At 44.7% G+C, this 13,634-nt stretch overlaps 1 protein-coding gene across 3 annotated transcripts in view; it reads right to left on the minus strand.

The window, feature by feature from the left end:
• EIF4G3 (eukaryotic translation initiation factor 4 gamma 3) overlaps positions 1 to 13,634 on the minus strand; it is a 513,419-nt gene that overhangs the window by 133,105 nt on the left and 366,680 nt on the right. The gene's annotated exons all lie outside the window — the stretch shown is intronic.

Below are 13,634 nucleotides of genomic sequence, written 5' to 3' on the forward strand. Positions count from 1 at the left end.
GCTTGCTTTTGAAAAAAATGGATGCAAATGTACTTATATAGAAGACATTTTTACCGTGACAGCTATCAAATTTAGATCTCTGTTTGCCATGGTGCATGCAGTATACTCATGAAAGAATATCTGGTGCTTTCTCACCTTCATGGTATTATAAAAGCAGCTTAAAATGATGCAACAAGACTACACTGTCCATCTAACCCATAGGCAACCTGTTTAACAAGCCAGACACTGGAACTTTAATGGTTCTGCCTAAGTTTAAATGAGACTGTCACAGGACAGTAAACTTGGTCTGTTTTATTTGCACCAGATAACTGGTAAGGAAACATATAAAGCCATTTATTATGTGGATTAAATATGACTTGTTTTGCAAAGAACAGCATACTTTTCTGTCTGTAAGCCAAACCAACTGTCTTTACATGAGCAAATTTACACATAGTTGCAGTACACAGATAAGAGTTCATAAATAAAATTCTACCAAGTATACAATGCGTAGCAAATTTTCAAGTCATCAGGATTCTCCACCCATATAAACTGTGTGGTGGGTAGAGATAACCTTCACCAAAGATACGTCTCTCAAATCTCATCAATAATCTGACTGGCTCGCTGCAATGCCTTTAACCTGTCAGCTGCCTCCTTTCTGTGCTGTGCCATGTCCTCAGATTCTGTCAGAAGGTCATCTAACAACAAGGATTTGTACAGCTGTCCAACTAGCTCACTCTGAAGAGTGTCTTTCACATGATTCACCAGAAAATGCATCACCCCCTTTGGCACACTGTCCTGAATGTTCTTCCTGACAATAAGGAAGTAGGATTTGATAAGTCGTTCAATCACTTTGCAGTCTCATTGCTCACGGGAAGTGAGTCTGTGTGCAACAGGTACAGGCACATCCAACAGGTTTGAGGACTGGCAGATAGGACTGTAACTCGTTTAGATTTTTCCTCCATTAATAGCTCTTTGGCTTTTGAGGGTTTCAGCATTCCTCTCCAGTTGCCTGTTCCAAGTTCTTGAGTCACATCTCCCACCCCAGGAGCAGCCTTGTCTCACGGCACAGAAGGCGGCAATTCTCAAGCTAACCTGTTACGCCTTTGCTCCTCTATGTTGTTGTTTATTAGCTCATAGGCATCAGCAGAGTCAGGGGGTTCTGTGTTGATATAAGCTAACTCAATGGCCACCAAATTATGAACCACTTCATTTATAACTGGTAGCCTCTTACGCAGAAGACTGGTCACTACTTCAACTATGGTATCATGTAGTTTGGGAAACCTCAGCAATTCCTGTGTACTGTAATTGCTACAATGTTGGATGCAAAACACAGTGCTATTATTAAGAAGTGAGATAATCTGACAAGTAATAAAACAAACTATCTTAAGTTTTTAAATTCCTCAGACCTTCAAGATATCAGAAAAGACATATTACACTCTACTCTTACACTTTTGTTTTAAATTCTAGAAGCGAAAAATAAAATTTATCCCAAGTAAAACTGAAAATGAAGGGGATATAAGTATGGCTTCCACTGAAGAGAGGTTCTGTTTTATTTTGAGGGATGCTGGTGACAGATATCAGTCTGGGTTGGAAAAAGTGAAGTGAATTACCTTATCATAATGCATTATTTGAGATGTGTGGTCCTTATGGGTATTCACTGTGGTTGCACATGCACTCTATGTGCCTGAAATGAAAAGATTTTTCAGTAGCAGTTGGTCTACATCTGTGCCCTACACCTCCTTGTGCTCTGAACCAAGGGCATAAAGGGCACCAACTACCTCTCCAGTTCCTACACTACAGTGAATAAAGTGAGGCTTCATGCAGAGGGGATGGAGGGCAGGTCATGAATACCCACACGGGCCACACAGCTCGAACTCCATTTACTATAATGTAAATAACCTTTTTTTTTTTTTCCAGCGCTTGTCCCTAAGGTGTTTCCTGTCGGTGACTCCCACGCAGTACTCATTGAGGAGGACAGTTTGAGGAAGTATGTTACACCACAGATAGAAAGACTGTTGAACCAAAGGAGGAATCCATGGATGAGGCTTGATCAAGGACAAAGTCTAGTCTCATGTTTCTGCTCTACAGATGATATCTAAGAGGGGAATTCCTTGCAGGGAAGCCACCAAGGTGGCCTGTGCTCTGGTTGAGCAGCCCTGATACCTGTGGGGAAAGGACTCTATGAGCTCGTAGCAAAGGAGGATGTAGCACAAAATCTATTTAAAGGGTCTTTACGAAGAGACAGGTTTTCTCTTCATTTGCTCAGTAATGGAAACAAAGACTTCCCAAAGGGCTCTGTCCTTTGCAAGTAGCAGGCTAAAGCTCTGTTGACACCCAGTGAATAGAATCTTCAGTATCCTTGTTGATGTGGAAAACAAGTGGATTCTGGGTGGAAAAAGAGGAAGTGGACAGTTGTTTTAATCCTTATTCACACACATTATACCTAATACCTACACACACACACATATCCATCAGATGTTCTGCAGCTGCTGCATAATTACCAGTCCTGAATATAGCTTGAGTTCGTAGCTTGATTTTGCAGCTTGGGTTCGTAGCTTGTGGCAGCCTACTGGCCAGGAAAACCAGGCAGAAGGATGAGCTGGGTCTCTGTTGGGCCTGCACCAATGCCCTTCCATGTTGGCAGCAAAATGTTACCCTCCAAAGTCTCCCATCTCACTCATCCTTTTTGTAGGCTTTAGTTTGAATCCAGAGTCTATAGGTCTTGCTGTGTCACGCTGCCTCTGGGTTTGGTGATTGAGCACCCGTCAATTGCAGACATGACTTTCAGCTTCGGACCTGGCTTTGATCTTCCTTCTATTGTACCTTTTCATTTTAGGGTGGACACTTACTTTGTTAGGGCTCTTGTCTGCATCTTCAGTCAGTGGTATTTGAACTTTATTTCATCAGGACAGGCTGGGGCTGGAGGTTGATTCCATCATCCATACATACCTCATTCATACATCTAAACTAAACTAAAAAGATTACAGCAGGGTTTGGAAAAATGAAGGTTGGAGGAAGCTTTTACAAAATGGAGTGAGTGCTTTAAAATGGGGTTTGAATTACGATATGGCAAACAGTGAACAGAAGTTACAATACAGACAAGTGTAATAAATGGTGAACAGAAGTTACAATACTGAAAAAGTGCAAGTCTCCGTGATTTAAGCAGGAATTGGACTGATAGTGAAACTTACAAAGGCAGCTGACTGAACAGCTATGGCTCTTACCAAGCATTTTTATTGTCAATTAGCCAGTTCTTGGGGTAACTGGTTTTATGAATGAATGCTGTTTCATTCATAACACTTTACTTATGAAGTTACATTAATAAAGTGAAGAATTAAAAACAAATTCATTCATCAGGGGGAGGGATAGCTCAGTGGTTTGAGCATAGGGTCTGCTAAACGCAGGGCTGTGAGTTCAATCCTTGAGGGGGCTACTTAGGGATCTGGGGCAAAAATTGGTCCTGCTAGTGAAGGCAGGGGGCTGGACTCAATGACCTCTCAAAGTCCCTTCCAGTTCTGGGAGATTGGTATATCTCCAAGTATTAGTCATATTATAATTATTAGTTCTACACAGCTCAATTCAAGGGAAAATCAGAGTGAATCTTAGGGATGAAATCTCAAGGACACTTAATCCCTGTGAAAGATTAAGTAAGGAGAGTCCACCATGAGGGCCCTGAGCTCACCCATTCTCCTGGGAGAAGTGATTGCTGGTAGGAAGGCCATTTTCATAGAAAGGTGTAAAACAGAAGAAGTGGCCAAAGGCTTGAATGGCAGGTTCATAAGCACTGACAGTATCAGGTTCAGGTTCTAGGCAGATATAGGCTTTAATACCAGGGGAAAGATTCTGATGATACCTTTTAAGATCCTCAGAGTTGTAGGATAGGTGAAAACAGAGCAGTTCTCCACCAGGGGATGAAAGGCATTAGTAGCTGCTAAATGTATGCATAGTGAACTAATGAAAAGACACGATACCTTTATGGAAAGAAGGTAGTCCAGAGGGTCCTGGGTTCCTCTGGAGTTAAGTGACATTGTTGACAGCAGAGGGAGAATGGCTTCCGTTTGGAATTATAATGCTTCCTTGTAGAGGATTCCCTATTTTTATTAAGGATGGATTAATCTCTTCTGAACATGATCTATTTGTTGTCCATTCAAAATCTTGGGATGGATTTGGGATGGTGTAAAAAGCTGCTTTTGGGCAACTACATGACAGAGTATAACAGTTTGGGAACTACACTCAGGGACCAGTCTAGCACCTCTATCCAGTCACAGATGGAACACGACTAAAACCATTCTACCACCAGGAGAAATAATTTTTACAAAACTATTAAAAAGTGGATATTTTGAAATACTAAATGTATTCATTATGAATCATTAAGAAATAAATGGGATCTCAAAATGCTGGAATAGCCAGAAGTAATATGTGTCAGCGCTTCTATCCAGAGTGACTTCACTGTGCTTTGCACTGCTACAGTTCTAAAACTGAATTATGTTCCCTCAGAATAAATACAGAATTAGATATGACCAAGGATAATGGAAAAATTTGTTACCCAACAATTTCCTTTCTGGGACTGATCAGAGACACTCAAGCTAGACTTCTTTTCCTAAAATATACAAGATGCAGTTCAGACTTGTCCATGAGGTTCCAGGGCTCAGCATTACCTTCTTGTAGGCAGGCTAGGAGAATAATTTATTCCTTTAGAGGAGTATCCCATCTTGTTTAGGACATGCCATTCATAAGCCATGCTGTCAGATTCAAATAATAGAAGGGGGCCCTGATATAAGAGAGGAGATTTTGTTGGGAGAATGAGAATGACCATAGCTTCCTCTTTCTTGATCTTTGGAATTACTCTTCCTAGTAGCAGAAGAGGAGAGAAAGCATATAGAAACAGATTCAACCCTCCCTGAGTCAAAGCATCTTTTCCCAGTGATTTCTGGTCTGCTTTTCTGATGAAGAAAAGCCTTATTTTCACATTTTGACTGTGACCTCCACCTTGACTCAAGAACTACTCTGAGTTGTTTACCTGCCAATAGCGTAGCCAGCTTGCATTTGTGTTGCCCTTTCATGTGGTTCATCTTAAGGGAGACTAAGTGACATTCCATCCAGGAGAGGATCTGCATTGCTTCCAGGTTCAGACATAATCTCAATATTTTAGGGTTTTGTACATGTTTTTGTGATTAAACCAAGACATGCACTTTTCTCAGGTGATCAGAGAAGTGCTGAACAGCCCAACTGAAGTCTCTTACCTCTGTAAAACTAATGCTCTAAATCATCTCAGAGTTTGACCTCACTTCTCTGTGTATTGTGATGTCTTATATGTCCTTGCAACCCTGAAATGCTGGTGTCAGTGGTTAGGATTTTAAGGTTCAGATGGGGAAAGAAGAATTCTATTATTACCAAAAATTCCTGCTTCTGTCACCCGGGGGACTTAATCACACTGGGCAGCATCTTTACTTTTCATTACCTTGCTTGGGAATCATTCCAAGCCCATAAGAGGAATCTCTGAAGTTCTTTCATGGGCACTCTTGCCCATGGAGTAATCGCTATGCATGAGATTAGAAGATCAGGGAGCTGCATAAGACAGATGTATGTCACTTGATTCTGTGATATCCCATGGATAAGTACTTGAATCTTGTCAAAAACATCCTCTAACTTGAGAGGACTAGAGCCTCCTTGCATCAATGTTGACGTCTACATAGACAATCCTCAGAGTCCAAGAAATTTTCTTTCAAGTTTGTCACAAATGCCAGTGCCTGAAGAGCACTGCCAGAATTACTTGCTGCAAGGTCTCTTGGGATCAGTTCTGATGACTGTTGTTCAGATCCTAAACTCTCCAGTCTGATTATTATCACCTACCAGTACCTTCATGAAAACTATGGGAGGCAGAAATACCATTTTGCATCAGCAGTTATGATTTCTGTTAGCAAACCAGAGAATTTTCCAATCACAGGGCCTCACTAAAACACAGATAAAGCTTCTGTAAAGTCCAGCAACCTCTACTGGTCTCCTCAAGTGATTCCAGTATTATCATAAGAAAGCATTTCCATCCTGAATTTAATTACCTTCATTGACTTGTTTACTTGGTTTTGAAATCTCACATGGTTTGAATTCCTCATGATTTTTGTACTTCAAAAGAATCTGGAATAGAACCCTGAGCACTTTTTATCTTGAGGGACAGTTTCAACTGACTGAGCTCTAGGAGATATCAGATTTTATGCAGAATGATTTGATATCTTATGACATCTCTCAAGCTTCAAGAGGGGACAAAAAGGGATTTTGAGGTGCCCTGAGCTTGAGGAAACATCTGTGTTGCAATATTTCCTATACTCATCTGTCAAAAGTCATTAGATCTAAGTCTTTGATATGTGGAATACCCTGCCCCCTGTAGGGCCATTCTGGAGATCAGTTGTCCCTCAGACAGGATTGATTTGAAGTCTGCTCTTCTGTCCTCTGGAATGTAGGAGGCAAATTCGAAAAGTTTATTGTAATTATCAAAATCATAGCTGGTGAGGAGAGCAGAATAGTTTGCAATCCTGAATTGTAGTGCAGAGGATGTATAGACCTTGCAGCCCAGGACATCAAGGCGTCTAAGGTCTTTGTCTTGTGGGATGGGTCGATATTGTGACTGTTTGGTCCTCTGTGCAACTGCATCCATGGCAAGAGAGTTCGGTGGTGGATGAGAAAATAGGAAGTCTGCGTCCTTTGCGGGAATGTAGTATTTACGTTTGGCCTTCTTGCAAGTTGGTACTAGAGAAGCTGGGGTTTGCCAGAGTGTGTCAGCTGACTCCATGAGTGCTTCATTTACAGGGAGCCCTATTTTCGAGAGCTTAGATGGTTGAAGGATTTTAAGGAGTTTGTGTTGCATCTCCTGAACCTCTTCTAAGGGGATATCCTGACTGAGTGCAACCCTCCTAAAAACTTCTTGAAATTGTTTGCAGTCGTCCATGGTCTGTGGAGGTGAAGGAAGGATGGCTTCATCTGAGGCTAGTGGAGAGTTAGGGTTAGGTGAATCAGGATATGGTGCGTAGCTCCCAGGCTCAGGAGGTGGCTCAGGCACCCTGGAAGTGGATGGAGCAGGAGATTGAGGCACAGAAGGAGGGTGATTGGTAGGAGGATGTTGCCACTGAGGCCAAGGCACAGGGTAGGAGAACCCAGGGGCCGCCCACGGGGGGGGCAAAGTAGGGACACTGAGGCTGCTGAGCTTGAGCTGTGACCGGAGGTGGTAAAGGTGCCCGTGGAGGAGAAGCAGGAGAGGAGAACTCCGCTTGCTGCTGTAGCTCAAGGTCACCGTCGGTGAAAGCCAGTTCAGGTGGAGAAAGTGGCAGTTCAAGAAAAGAGTCCTCTGTATCTGGGAGCGGAGAGTGAGGCTCAGGCTGCACTAAAACGTCCCTTTGAGTGAGAAACTGTTGCTCCTGCTCCCTAGGTTGAGCTAAGCCTGCTCTCTGCTCTAGCTCTTTAGTAGGAGAGAGTGACAGAAAGTGTATTGCTGTACTGAGCTTAGAGGTGCCCTGCAGGGGGTCTGCTGCTGGTGCACGGGTAGAAGCGTGGCTGGGTGCCGACACTCTTCTCGGTGCCGAGGCTGATTGCGTTGTCGGCACCGCAGCTATTTTCGCTGCTGAGGCAGAGCGCGCTGGTGGGATCATGGCCGCTTTTGGCGCTGAAACTGAGTGCGCTGCGAGTACCACAGCCATTTTCGTTGTCGCTGCTGAACGCGCTGCCGGCACCGCGGCGGTTGTCAGTACCGAGGAAGAACGCCGTGCCAGTGGTGTGGCCATTCGCGGCGCCGAGGAGTGAGGTCGGGTCCCTGCCTCTGTGCTCTGTCAGAGCCGTTGTTGAGGCATTAGAGGAGGCTGAGGCAGCTGTCTTTCGTGCTGTCAGCACAGAGGGTAGGGATCTCGCGGGAGACCCTCTACCCTTGTTAGAGTCTCTTCTGTGAGACTGTTGCGCTTCTTGCCTCCACTCCAGGGAGGGTGAAGCTATGCTCCCCACCGATTCCGATCTGGCTGGGGAGCGTGTGTTTTGTTTATTTGCAGGCTCAAGGTGCAGAAGCAGTGAAGCGTTGCAAGAGTTGTGTGGTTCGCTTCTAACTGAGTGGGAGACTTGAGGAGACAATCGTCCAGGTAAGGAAATATGAGGATTCCCTTTTTCCTGAAATGTGCTATTACAACTGCTAGCACCTTGGAGAAGACACGTGGTGTGGTGGAGAGGCCAAATGGGAAGACTCTACATTGGTAGTGTTGCGCTCTCACAGCAAACCTGAGGAAACGCTGATTGGCAGGGTGGGTAGAGACATGGAAATATGCATCTTGGAGGTCGAGGATTGAAAACCAATCTCCTTGCTCTAGCATCGGAATTAGCATTGGAAGAGTAACCATCGGGAATTTCTGTTTCTTAACAAACTTGTTCAAATGTCGAAGATCAAGGATAGGGCACCAACTGCTGTTTTTCTTTTCTGTCAAGAAGTAGTGGAAGTAAAACCCTTTCCCTCTGTGTTGAGGGGGTACCTCCTCTATTGCTCCAAGATGTATGAGGTGTTGCACCTCCTGAAAGAGCAATTGTTCTTAAGAGGGGTCCCTGAAGTGGGACGAGGTGGGAGGTAAGGAGAGGAAGGGGATGAGATAACCCGACCTGATAATTTCCAGGACCTATCTGTCTGTAGCGATGGTTTTCCAGTTGACCAGGAACAGACACAAACGGTGTCCAAAGAAGTGGTTGGTTGGAGTTGGCACTGGAGAAGATGCGAGGTTTTCTATACCCTCAACCAAGACTTCAAATTCGTTTGTTTGGGTTATCTAAATAGTAACTCTAATGACTAAAAACCACCTAACTAAATTGAGAAACAAACGAACTAGCTAATCTCAAAGAGCACTACTGAACTCAGTCTCTAGCCGGGAACAGTAGAGAAGGAACTGAAGAGCCCGGGCTGTGCACGTGCTATTCAAACACTGACAGCTTGAGGCAGGCATAGTGTGTGCACAGCCCATAGCGGTACTGCTGTAGAAATCTCCAATCAAAAGCACTGGGACGCACCTTGACTGAAGTGGAGCACCCACAGGGACATCTCTCGAAGAAGCAGTACTCTTACTGATACATTTTCCTATACAGAGATTGGGAAAACTGCAGGAAAAGGAGGGGAAACTCTGGGGATGAAGTGGAGGCAATGGGGGAAGATCTGAACTTCAGGTAGAGGAAAACAGGGGGACAGAGGAGATTAAAGTACTCTGAAGACTTCATCAGAGCAGAGGCCTGCTTACTCCTCCATTAAGACATTAGAAAGGGGAAATAAGTCACCAGATGTCCCATCAAGAAAACAACAATAGGAGGGAGCTGGGTTGTTGGGGACAAGAGTGGTTGTGGTAATGATATCTACAAGGTGGGCTGGATGAATGAGATCTCAGTAGGTTCAGATATTCTTCTATACTTCAGAATGTTTATCTGAACCTAGTTTACAGACAGCACTGACATTTTCCCATCATGATATGAACATTTGGTCTGATATGAACATTTCCAGTGCAGTGCTGATGCTGATTTTGCGCATACTGATAGTCGTGACACAATATATGGGAACAGTTTTCTGCTTTTTTTCTCCAATCCATTTCCCTAAAACCTGCTATATATTTAAAAAATGAACATGGAGAAAATTTTGAAAAAGCTTAAGCGGAGGTTTACAAAAACCCACTCCAAACCCACTCTGAACCTGCAGAATCTCTCCAAACTTTGGCTCAAATTTAGCAGTTCTGATTCCATTCCCAATTATAGCTTTTGCAAGAGAGTCATAGCCACAACCCTGTGTACTCTGTGACAAACTTGACCTAAATTCTGCAGCAATATCCCGCCTGTATTCTGCAGTATTCCAGTGCATCAGACTGAAGATTCCACAGCAGCTTCTGAGAAAGTTAAAAAAGAGGTTCTTACAGAATTAAAATAAAAATAAATAATCCAAGCACTACATTATCCCTTCTGTTACTTAATTTAACATAACATTTAATTTATTTTACACTGATGCCAATATTTCCATATGCTGCAGAATTTTGTACTGAACTTCATAATTGTATGACCAATGTTGTCAAAGGGAAGATGATTTGTGCAATTGGGTAGCGGGCACTTTAGACCTTGAGGCTCTGAGGAGTTGTGGGAGAGTTTGTGGGATAAGTACAGTAGCTGGATGTGAACATGTTCACTAGTGACATTGTTTACAATGTTAATAATTATGATATTGAGATGAATGGAGAAATTCACACCTTTCAGAGTTATTGTTTCAGGCTGCCTCCTACTCAGGCAGACATCACTGCATTAGTTTACACTCTGGCCTAGTCTACACTTAAAAAGTAGACTGACACAGATACTCAGTCACTCGGGGAAAACCTGGGCGATACAGCTATGCCAACCTAGTCCCTGGTGTAGACATGGTTAGGTCAACAGAAGCATTCTTTATTTCTAGGGGAATTCTGCACCAAAAATTAAAAATTTTAAGCACATTTAAAAAATCTGCACAATTCTGCATATTTTATTTGTCAAAATAACACAATATAATCACGAATTTCAATTATTTTGGTAATTTATTTCAAAATACTTGTCAGCAAGTATGTCTGTAACAATATAGACAACAAAAAAGATTCAGGATTTTTTTTTTTTTTTAACAAATAGATACCTTACTAGGCATATTAATACAGAACTCTGAGTAACTGTAGCAGAGTGATTATCTGCTCCTGCACTGCCAGGCTTGAAACAGCCCAGGAGAGGGCTGTGGCTGGGGCAAGAAGCCTGGGCTAATTGGAGGAAAGTAGGCTCAGCTGGGGCTATGCCCCAGTCAGGCCCAGCTGGCCCCTATACAAGGCTGTGAGCCAGAGACCCAGCACTTTCCCTCTGCCTGTAGAGGGAGAAAGGCCTGGCTGCAAGGTGCCAAGAAGGGAACGTAGACTGGAGCAGGGCTGGGAAAAGGCCTAGGGAGCCAGGAAGCTCTGGCCTAGGAAAGCCCCAGGCTGAAGGCCTGGTAAGGCCCTTTAGGTACTGGGCTGCAGGGGGGAGCCTATGGGTAGGCAGAGGTAGCAGGTCCGAACCCCCTTTGCCTATGATGAGTGGCTTACACTGCAGTCCACCCCAGTAAGCAGGGGACTGCACACTGAGGCGAAGCGAGGATAGTGGGTGGGTGTTCCCCTAGGAGGTGGAGACCCTGAGGCTGTGAGGGGTTACTGCCAGGGGGCAGCAGTCCAAGTAAATGGGGCACTGGAGTACTGGGAGGGACATGGGGCCACAGGTAAAGTGGATCACTGGCCCGCAGAGGGTGCTCCAGAGCTGGAAAGAGCTAATTCCCAGAAGTCAACAGCAGGAGGTGCCACGGGGGTGAGTCTGCACCTCTACAGTAATAATTAATTTAAATTACAATACAGAACTGTATTTCCCGCACTCCTCAAAAGCAATACAAAGGCTTGCGGGACTCAGGGGTATCAGAGGAGCTGAGGGAGAGGGAAGTAATTGTTGTGAAGGACCCTGGGTGTGAACTGGAAGGGTTGATGGGTATAGCTGGGAAAAGTATGGAACAGGCATTTTGGCGGGGCAGGGTGGGAGTGTTAGGGAGCTTCCCCTATGCAGACAGTGGTTGATCCCTAGGCTCTCCCATTCAGTTAGGCACATCTGCCCTTGTCCCCATGTGTCCCTGCACCCCCATCTGGTTTTGCAACTTGTGTCCCTCCACCCGCTCAGCCAACCCCCTCATCTCATCCCCATGTGTCTCTGTGCCCCCCATTCAGTCGTCCTCCTTTTGCCATGTAGTCCTACACCCCCTCCCTGTATCCCTGCATCCCCTCAGCTATTCCCCTCCCCTCATCCCCATGTGTCCCTGTGCCCCCACTCAGCCAACCCCCTTCCCGTATGTGGCCCTCGCCTCCACTCCCATTCAGCCTCTGCCTCAGTGTGTCCTCCTACATTTGCCCTTATGAAGCCCTGTCTGTGACCCACCCCCCCAGCAGCCCCACGCTGTCAGTCTCCTGAACTGGCCCGACAGGTACTGTGAAGAAAGCACTACAGGCTCTTTCTCTTCCCCAGGGTAGCTGGGGCTGGCTGGGAGCAGATGCTCTGTTCTAGTGCCACAGCACCCTGTGGTGGGAAAAAGGTGCAACTGCAGCAACTTTCTGACAAATTTTCTGTGGAAAAAAGTAAAAATGTGTGTGGCACACGAATTGTGTGCGCATGCAGTGGCACAGAATTCCCCCAGGAGTATTTATTCCATCGACCTAGCTACCATTGCCTGGGGAGGTGGAGTTGCGACGGCAACAGAAAACCCGTTCTGTCAGTGTAGCATCTAAAATATAGGGTTACAGTGGTATAGCCACAGCATCCTACTTATGCCACTGGAGCCTCCATAGTGTGGACAAGCCACCCCTCTTTCCCTCAGTTCATGTTTAGAAGGTTTTCTTCACAAGCAGGCAGTCTAAAAACTTACTTATAAAAAATAATAAAAGCTTGGATTCTGGAGCTCAACTGTAAGGCAACACTTACCTAAGTCCGCAGCCACGAAATTGCTGAGTTCATTGGGCACTGGCTTTTTAAAATAAATAATAATAAAATAAGATTATGCTGGGATGTAACTCCTATTTTCACTAGGGCGTTTGTCCCACTTTCAGGCATCAGTGGCCAGACCTCGTGTATATGGACTAATATGAATTTCTAGGGCAAACAATTCAAGTTGTGATTTGCTTGTACCGTAAGAATGCAGTCTTCCAAAAAATGAGTTCAGCCATACAAAGGCTTATTTATCCACAGTGAAATGTGAGCTTTAAAGTCTGATTGAGATTATTTTAATGTTAACACACAGATAGTTGAGATTATTTCTCTACTTCTTTTTTAAATAAAGGGGAAAAAAACCAAGAACCTTAAATGCAAATCACTCCCAATCCCAGTGTTAAAGTTAGATTTTTAAACACAAAAAATGTCAGAGAATACAATAAATAAGATCCACAGAAAAGACATCAACTCATCTTCATGACACATTGTGACGGGGTGTACTGGGCCCTTTGAGACCCCCTCCTGGAGGCCTCATGGTCCTACTATACCTGCCCCACAAAAGCAGCAGTAAAGGGTGGGCCCTTCAGGCCTGCCAAAAAAGGCTGCAGGAAGCAGCCAATCAGAGCCCAGCAGATTCAGTTAAAAGGAACTGCAGGGCCTAAACAGGTTAGTTGCTGGTCAGGACCAGAAGGGGAAGAAAGGATTGGAAGACAGAGGAATTCTCCAGGCAAGAAAGACCCTGCTCAACCACAGGACAGAGAACCAAAGAAGGTGATGGGACCAAGTGGGAAGCAGCCCAGGGAAGGCGGCAGCAGCAGCTATTAAAGGGAAGCATAACATGGCTACTGTTTATAGGGATCCTGAGTTGGGACACAATAGTGGATGATCCTGGGTCCCCCCCATCAGCCACCGAGGAAGTGGCCTAAGCCCTGAGGAAGGGATAAGGCTTGTTTAGGGGCTCAAGTGAAGGGCAGGACTTAAAAGAGCACCAGAGAACTGTTAAAGCCAAAGAGTCGCCATGGAGAAAGTCCTTGGGGGCAGGGACAGACATAAAGCTAGCCCAGAAAGGGCTGAGAACTGAATCCAGAGGCAGGGCTGCAGATACCAACAAGGGCACAGTGACAGTCCTTTTTTGGACCTTTGTTACCCCAGAA

The sequence above is a fragment of the Gopherus evgoodei genome, chromosome 18, assembly GCF_007399415.2.
Source record: "Gopherus evgoodei ecotype Sinaloan lineage chromosome 18, rGopEvg1_v1.p, whole genome shotgun sequence".
In the NCBI taxonomy this organism is placed as follows: Eukaryota; Metazoa; Chordata; order Testudines; family Testudinidae; genus Gopherus; species Gopherus evgoodei.